Here is a 9,912-nt window from a genome sequence, read left to right as displayed (position 1 = left end):
GTTGTTAATGTACTTGTGGCTTTCCTCGACAGATAATTTTGTTGGCCTGCGATCCTAGGTGTTAGCTTTGAGGAGGAAACTAGCGGAGGGACGATTCAGCATGACTTTGACTTCTTGCCAGAGGTTGTGGCTCGATTGTGCCCTGTATAAAAGAATGATTGCCCTGACGACTGCCCAAGCTTCATATACGAAACCCGCGTTCCAGAGTCTCAAATACATATTTACTAACCTAAAGCTTGTTACTTGCATTGCTCGCGCACTGAATCGCGTGCTGATTCGCCAGTTGCACCCCACGGTAAATTCACTTTTTTCCGATCTGGAAACGTGCTTTCACTATCTGTAAAGCAACCTTCGCTCTTCGCCTCCACTACAAACCTACCCTTATTTCCTGAGCTAGAGGTAAATCGTAGGGGCACATTTCTAAAAGCAACAATGTACTACGCAAAAAACGCGGCAATGTGGCACTTTGTGAGAAAAACCCTTGCATTTGCTTTGTACCTACTGAAGATGCCTCCCGCATGGGAGGCGAAACGTCTAATGAAATTGTTTTTCCTGTCATGTCCAGTCGGTGCTCTTATTTTAATTAAAGATTAAAGAGGACAACTACTGCCGCGAAGCTGCTAAAGGAAATTTTGACCAGGGACGCTCTTGCCAGTGAGCCCCACAGTATCGAAAAGTACCGATTTATTCTGAGCGCGATTGCAAGGCAACCGCGAGAATCGATGTAGAGACGCAGTTTAAATCATGAATTATGTGGCACAGAAGTTGGACGGTTTGCTCAAAGAGAAATTTTGCAAGTCACATGAGGAAAAAGCTCTGAAATAGGGTGGGTTCGTTCACGTAAACACTCCAAATGGCGTTTATAACTTGGACGCAAAACGAGCCTTCACGTTTTTGCCGCTTGTCTTTGTGCAAGTTGAGCGATCGTTCTCCGACTAACAGAGAAAAGGCAGAACCAAGGCACTTTCTCCTACGCGCGAGAATAGAACGTGCGTACTAAAAGAGCAGAATAAATATTTCAACGCTAATAAACGCTCTGAGTATACTCACAGAAGCGTAAATTTCAATGGAAAGTGTCCCGAAGTTAACAGAACTGCATACGGAGATCAAATTCTGAGGCACACTTTGCCAAATTTGTTCGATCATCTGTACTGTAATGAAGAAGATATACATAACGCATCACTCAAACAATTACGGAACTTTTTACAACTATGAAAAATACAGAAAACAAAAGTGTGCGCCGCACTGGCCGCACTCAATTTGTATTTTTATTTTAGTTTACGTCGCAGTGTATTGTATTATATACCGTATTCGCATCGCGTTTCTCAGATGTTGGCTGTTTCTGTGTATTTTATGTAGATCCCTCGCACTGTGTACATTCCTTTTTTACATATTCTGCTATTTGAAAAGGCAATGAGCATCTACGTTGTAAACAACTTTTCTTTTCATTAGTATGTCAACCGTTAATTTGGGTTAACATTTTTTTTTATCTAAGTTGAGGCTGTCTAAAGAAAGTCGAGTTTTGTGCAACGATAGGGGAAAGAGCTAGTCAGTTTCTCAATGTTGTTTAATGCGTCTACCCATTGCTCCTGAGACGCCCCTTTGTATTTTCACTAACTATTGACTTCCTAACTCTTCAGTATATATTTTTCCATTGCCACCTCCACTGCCTCTGTAGGCTGGCCGAGGGCCTTGTCAAGCTGATTTATCAGTTTTTTCTTCGGCCTCTCTTCATTCTTTGTTGAATGGGAAAATAAACTACGTGATTTGATTTGATATAATTTAATTTGATGTTTGGCATTTCCTGTCCCGATTTTGTTTTGATTTCGGTACTAATTTTGTCTCGGAAATTTTAGTTCTAATAACTAATAGTATGGTTCTAGCATAAACAACAAAATTTGGTTTTCATCATTATTGTGGCCGCCTCGACTACATAACAGACGACGACGACGGGGCGCACAGACTACCACTGAATGAGAAATTGAATCCACACCCCTGCCCGTATCGATCTGGATGAGCATTGTACCGGCGTGGGGTCGTGTATCACTACTGTGTGGTGCACGCTAAAGACACCAGGTTAGCGGTTGTACCGCACAAGCTAAGTTGCTCATCTACAGCTGAGACACCAGACGCCCACTGAGGCAGGCTAACTTCCGGCTGTATAAATATTAACACAACAATTTTGTGCTGGAAAGAAAATAACACGAACAGTGCGAAGTTCACAGTCAAAGAAGGGCTTACATTCTACCCAGGCCTGTACCCTCTTGAAAATCTCATTTATATGAGACATTTTCGTGTCCAATAAACACATATGAATCATGCAAGATATATAAGAACATATAAGAAGCATATAACAAACTGGGGAAACATTTATAAGTTTCTTATGTGGTTCTTATATGTTCTTATATATTTTATATAGTTATTTATTGTTGTTACTTGTTTTTATATATCTTGTATGATTCATAAGTGTTAAAAGTTGTTAAAAGTAAACATTAGAAAGAAGTCTGTCTAGTTGGGGAAATAATTATTAAAATATGACGACCAACCAATCCCTAAATCAGGGGCCCAACGTTTCGAGACCGGTTCGGCTTCTTCTTCCTCCATAGTCGCCCCTGAAGAAGAAGCCGAACCGGTTTCGAAACGTTGGGCCCCTGATTTAGGGATTGGTTGGTCGTCATATTTTAAAAATGATTCATAAGTGTTTATTGGACACAAGACATTTCTTATACAAATGGCTTTTTTTTTTTTTTCACTAGAGTACCGACTCCACAACATTTATTATATAAGAACAATTCTCCAAAAATCTGTAACGCCGTGTTCGGCTTAAGTTTATCGCGCAGTGTAAATTGGTGATTGCGGACACGCGCTGGTTAACTTACATGCCTTGGTGAAATGCGGCCAGTTAAGTGCTAGACGGTGTTGACCAATTACTAACAGCTCCATTCAGGATATCTTAACGCATGAGAAATGTATAGTTTGCATTTAGAACAGCCTACGTCTGGCAGTATTAGTTTCGTCGTTGCAATCTATCAAATAAAAGAAAAATGGGCACATGATGGCTTAACCTAAATTTACTATACGTCGTTAAAGACAATAACATGCGATGGTCACAAAGGGAATTCGGCAAATAAAACTAAAAAACTGCTCAGAAATTTTTTTTTTATTTCCAGCAGCAACTTTTGTCAATGCTATTAAGTATCAAAATGTGTAGATTACCCCTAATTTACGCACATTTCCATAGATTAGGTGGCTGAGTGCGCTTCGCTGCAAATCGGAAGATAGAAAGTCTTTCGTTAGAAAATATTGGATTTGCAGGCATTGGGTTGGTTAGGGTTTGATTAAATTCCGCTGACATCTTCATGCGGTGAAATTATTAAAGGTGAAGGGAATTCACAAAGATTGTCCGCAATGTATTGCCCCACATTTGATTCGTTGACGTAAATAAAAGACAAACATGAACGTTTAAAGATCGCAAAATTAATTTTTCCGGTATACATCTATATGATTTCACGGTCGACGTTCTGAGGGAACTGATGCTATAGACAGTGAAAGTGGCTCCTGATCCTGACACGCGTTGCAAACATTGAGATGTAATTTAATTGTTTGTGATGGAGACATAAAGTTTGAATAACATTTACACTTGTTTACACGATGTGTATAGAAGTTGTACAGTCAATAGGTGAACCGTTGGAAGGGGAGTTTTAATAATTGTTGTGTCATGACGTAGAAAAACGGAGCTACATTATTTGCTATGGTCGAGGCATCCTGCCATCGCCACCAGCCAAGTCAATGTGCAGCGCCCATGCGCAGTCCCGAATAAAACTTTAATGGCATCAAATCGGCAGTCTTGATTTGGGATAAAGTAAAATTTTAAATTTTTCGTGCCACTAGAGGATTCACTGCGAGGCAGAGTGTATAAAAAAAAACGAGTAAAGTCGTGGACAGGTGAGCAGAAAACGACTTGGTACGAGGAATTCCTGCGTACCCTTGTTTCGCATTCTCTTAAAGCTGTAACAGTTGGCGGGCATTATCTAAAAAATAACATGGGTAGAGGAAACATCCTCGGTGCGCTCTGTGAATTTCAGATATTTTGAATGAACAGGTGGTGATAAACTGGTAAACTTACCTCCGATAAAACTTCTGAAAAACTTTTGCTGCAAGGCTTTTTCAGATAAGATTGAACCATCATCTCAGGTCCACATTTTTAATTTTTTTTTAGATAAGATTGAACCATCATCTCAGGTCCACATGTTTAATTTTTACAAAACCTAATATTTTGTTTTTGTGCGCCCGGGAAGATGCCTGTGAAATGTTTTTGCGATAAAATAAAGTATCTTTCTGAACAAAAATCTGAAATTCTCTGTCGGTTAAGTGCACAACGCGACTTGCGTGAAGACGACATGTTTTAGTAGTTATAAAACTCAAACCGTTGTATCTGTAGGCTTGATATATATTCACCAGAGAGAGGAAATATAGTAAATTTGTAAAAAACATATTTTTGTCTACAGAGCATTTTTATGCTCTACTTAAAAAGCACAAGCATGACACATGATGCAAATTTGTCCACATATTTCAGCTTTGTAACTCTGCATAAAAAAACTCCTGGAAATTTATATTTTACTATAATTATTTGGAAAGATGTGTTAAACATTCATACAAGTTTTTATTCAGATTGAAAACGCGCGTCCTTTCCAAAAAGTAACTCAAGCGTAGGCAGGTTACTAATTTTGTAACATTTGAAAATCACTAAAAAAAGGCAACTTTCAGTTTTGTTTGATATTAAGTCACGGGGCAAAAATTAAGTAGCAACTGCCTCACAAAGTGATTCATATCGCTCCTCCAGCCAATCGCTTTCAATAATTCCTTGACGTAACTGACGTCAGGGCTTGATGAACTACCTTTTTCAACATAGCGTGCGTTGCTTTCAACGTTGTTTTTGTTTTTTCGCCGAGGGACGCCGGTTTTTCGAAGTGCCATGGTTTTACATTGCCGAGTAACAAAAAATTCGTTACCGAGCTATATAGGTGTTTATCTTAAATCACATATAATAGGTACACTTACGCCTTTGTTACTCTCTCTATTGATTTCAAGTACCCGAACATTGTCTGGTCTACCCTCACTTATAGTAGCGAATTTTCTCAAGAACTTATAGGGACTTTTGTTCAGATTTTAACTTTTTAAATGCTATCACTCAGCCCACTGGGGTTACTAATCGCTGCAGCAATATACTGAACGTGTGCTTAATCCAAGACCCCTCACTGGTCAGTAACATTGCGTACTTCTCCGGTATTAATGCATTGATTTAAATCTTTCTCGTTGCTCCTCGTAAAGCATTTTACTGCAAATTCATTCGCAATTACGCGAGAGCTGACTACGCATCTATCAACTTGAACCTTTAGGACGTTTATCACACTTTTTCAATTAAATTCTCGGAAAAAATGGTCATGAAAACTGGACTCTCTGAAAAGATAAACTGGTTTACCTAATCGAACGCTTCATTCCACTGACACGCATTATATCTGATAACAGTAACCCTCGGTACAAAATTCACAGGGTCTCTTATGTAATCCCTGAGACGACTTAAAGGCGAAATACCAAGCTCTGACGCATTAAAGACACACACCCGTGATTTACTTAATTCACTTAGATTCCTCTCAATTCGCTTTATCATGCTTTTTTAATTTCATTGCCTGCCTCTAACTCGCCTGAGTAGTCACGTAAACGTGATAACGAACCTCCAAACACAGCGCGCTCTCTGACGACGCACTTTCGGCGCGGTTTCATTGGTAGCTTTCCTGTCGCCGACACCGACGTGTTTTCTGAAGGTCGACTGAAGGATGAGACATGAGACATATAAGGCTTCATCTTGAATAAACTTTTTAGTCAATCCGACAGAAAAAAAAACGACTATGTACGGGAAAAGGCTGTTAACAATGCGGTTCCTTGGAACTCATATCAAAAATGCGCAAGGACTTACAAATCAACTATTGGTCTCGCCAAATTCAAATTCTATAGTCACAAACGACCTTCCCAACATTCTAAGCATCAAATCAAACAAGTTTTGGAATATAATCAATCCGAAACTATCACTTCCCTTGTAATTTGTAGATCAGGACGGGCTTCCTCTTTCAGGTGAACACACGCTCTTCCTATTATTTTTTTTTTCCGCTCTATCTTTACTAGCAAAAACCCTCTAGACATTCCCGACTAGTGTCAATCCTTTCACCCTCTTGTGGATTCTACTTTAATTGGCCGCTCTGGGGTACCTAGGCTCATTGATTAACTCAAGGTGTCCTCCCGCTCCATGGCGATGATCAAACCAACTTTAAAGTATTATTAAACACGAAACATATTTCGTCCGCTTTCCTCTGTGATATATTCCCTCAGTTCCTTAAACTCGCCGAGATTTTATATGATTCGAAAATTGCTAGCGTCATGCCCGCTCATAAAACAGGCGATCGCCAACAAATCAATAAATATCCTCCTACATCGTTTACCACCGTTTCATTTTATTTATTTATTTACTGTATTTATACATACTGTAGGCCTTTTGACAGGCCCAAGCAGGTGCCCTACCAAAAAAACCAGTTTAAGGTGGATTATGGAACAGGAAAATCTAACTGGATTTCTAGCTGGAAACCTGATATTCAGTTTGTAGACAATGGTCTGCAAACTGGAATTCAGGTTTCCAGACAGAAATCCAGTTAGATTTTCGTGTTCCATAATCCACCTTAAACTGTTTTTTTAGCTAGGGTGTGGTGTACAGTAGACATTCAAACCAACGTTACACATGGCTATTATAATTATTATTAATTAACGCTTTCAAAACCAACTATCCATGTAAAAAAGGTTTGTACAACATATGTTCAAAGAGGCTTCCAACATAATAGCTCATCAGCAATACCTAAAAATGATGATCATCAAGTGCTTCATTAAAACTACGGGCTGTGAATATATTGTAAGGGAGGGTGTTCCAGTCTGATATGGTGCGTGGGAAATATTAAAACGTGAAAATGTTGGTTCGAGCAAATTCTGGCTTAAGAGAAAAATGATGGTGGTTCCCATTGGCTTTGGAAGATGGGAGTCAATCCTCTTTTACTTTCCATAAATAAAACGAACTGCTCTCGTTTACACCATCTCAAGTTTTGAAGCATCTTTTCTCCATCTTCGGATACCAGACTATACTAAAATATTCTATTTTTGACCTTACCAAAATGTTTTACGCATGGAGTTTAACGGAAGTTGGAGCATTTCTTTACTTGCATCCTAGGAAACTAAATTTTTGAAAAGCTGGGGAGCTGATATTTTGGATACGCCTTGACCATCGCACATTGCTTGTTAAGATTACTGAAAGATATGTATATTCATTGACTTCTGCTACTATAACATTATTTACCTGATATGTGAATTTAAATGCTTAATTTTCCTGGCCATGCGTCAGTGAACAGTTTTCGCGGAATTCAGTTGTATTTTCCTCTCATTACACCAATCGTCAACTAGAGTAAGAGAAGACTCAAGCATTTTTTGGTCATCAACGAATAATATACTTTTAAACAAAACTAAATCATCCGCAAATAAGCTGATATTAACGCTAGTACTAACAGTCGATACAAAATCCTTTATATAGACCACAAACAGCAGGGGACTATGTGCACTGCCCTAGAAAACACCAGAGGAAACATCGAGTGTACCGGAAAGATGGCCTCCAACTTTAACAAACTGGCTACGATTGGACAAATAGGATGTTATTCAGTTAACTTTCTCTGGTGGTAGCCCAAGACGTTCTAGTTAAACAGTTACTTTACCATGCGGGACCTTGTAGAATGGCTTGCTAAAATCTAAAAAAAAAATCTTTTCTGTCCGGAATATGTGAAAAGAAGTCAGCAAATTCCTTTCTTCGAAACATTTTTGAATATAGCTGCTAACAATAGGTTCGATAAGCTTGCATGAGTTGCCAGTGTTAGAAATAGGACGAAAATTGCTTACAACAGAGGAATTGCCGTTTTTACAAATTGGCACAACACGCGCTGTCCGCCAGTCATTTGGAAGCACACATGAACAAACAAAAAAGCACAAAAAATGACTGTTAGAAAGCGTGAAATAGATTTGGAATATCTATGAAGGACTCATAGATCGTATACTCTACTCAAACTTTTTTCTAGACTCTCATAGTTTTCTTTTTAAGCATCAGCACGGATTTTATAACTCATGCGAAACTCAACTAACAGCATTTCTAGCTGACCTCGACTCAAATTTTGATTCCAATGTTCAAATTGACGTCATCTTTATTGACTTCTCCAAAACATATGATGAGTTCCCTCATCAACGTCTTCCTATAAAAGTAAGTCATACTAACGTTCACCCCCCCCCCCCCCTGTAATCAAATGAATTTACAAATTCCTCCCTATTCGCAATCAGTACACTTATTTTAGCAAAGTAAAACCTACCACAATAACGGTAACGTCTACAGTCCCTGAAAGAATATTTCTTAGCTCCCTTCTCTTTTTAATACACATTAATGATATTCACCATGACATTTCTTCTGCAGTACGTTTGTTCACCTACGACTGTGTCATAAATAGACCGACTGATTAACGTCACGATCAACTAACCTTGCAGTACGAACTCTGTTATAAGTCACTGGTGTCAGAAGAAGCAAAAGGTATTAAACTATAATAAAGGTCAATATCAATCGTTTTCCCATAGATTAGATATTCTGTCCTTCTCTTACCACCTTTCTAGAATTCCCAGTAGCTACTTGCTCATCGTATAAATACCTAGGAATTCATCTAACATTTGTCATAGACACCTCATGGAGCAGCTTCATCACTGATGCTAACCGTACTCTCGCATTTCTTCGCAGCAACCTCAGACAAGCTACATCCCCAGTAAAAAAACTAGCTAATACTACCTCGGTCAGAACTAAACTAAAATTTGCTTCCTCCGTATACGGTCATTGTGGCAGGCAAACATATTTAGCGGTCTGGAATCTGTTCAAAGCAGGGTCCTTCGTTTTATCTATTCGGGCTACTCGCCGTATATGCTATCACAGCAGAATTTCGCCAATCAGCTAACCTTGACACAGTTTTTCACCGCCGCAAGGTGTCTCGTCTCTCCTCCATTAGATTCGCTATCAAATAGGCAATAGAACATATTATCTCAGATAATATGTTCTATTGCCTCGATCGTCATCGAATTTTTCCTCGTTTCGACCATTCTTGGAAACTCCGTCTCAACGTTAACCATCACTCCTGAAATGTCAACCTTACCATTGGCCACTGACGACTGTAACGCACTACGTGAGCCAATTGCTTCCGTAACTGACACGGATAAAATTTCTGGATCCAATACCCTATTTCTTTCTAACCTATAACTGAATTACAGCGTTTTTTTTTTTTATTAAATATGTACGGGTTTGTTTTTTTAAGTGTTTACCCTTTTGTACAATGTCCATGGGACCTTAAAGAGAAAAAAAATCTTGATGATGATAATTACTAGCGTCGCGTGCTGGCTCGTGAAACGCCAGCACGCAGCGACGCCACGGCGGGCAAGTCTGGCGCTTCGCGGCTACGCTTGTCAAGGTATAAACTGTTGGTTGCTTGGAGCGGGTACAAAATTGACAAACAACTTTCCTTCTTTCTTTTTTTCCTTCTTTCTTTCTTTCTTTCTTTCTTTCTTTCTTTCTTTATTTATTTCTTTCTTCCGTTCTTTTTTTTTTGGGGGGGGGGGGGGAGGGGGAGGGGAGGGAGAAGGTGAGCACAGACCTTGTATATTATGTGGTTTTGGAACACTCCGAGCTCCTCGGTCTTGGTGTTTTCTGTTGGCGGCGGTTGCGGCGAGTTGGTCTCAGCACTCAACGGTGTATGACGATAATGCGTGATGTCCGAAGACTTGCCTCTTATCACCGGTTAG

Source organism: Ixodes scapularis, unplaced genomic scaffold, assembly GCF_016920785.2.
Source record: "Ixodes scapularis isolate PalLabHiFi unplaced genomic scaffold, ASM1692078v2 ptg002371l_1__unscaffolded, whole genome shotgun sequence".
NCBI lineage: Eukaryota > Metazoa > Arthropoda > Arachnida > Ixodida > Ixodidae > Ixodes > Ixodes scapularis.
The sequence above is the reverse complement of the archived record's forward strand: the minus strand, read 5'-3'. Positions refer to the sequence as shown.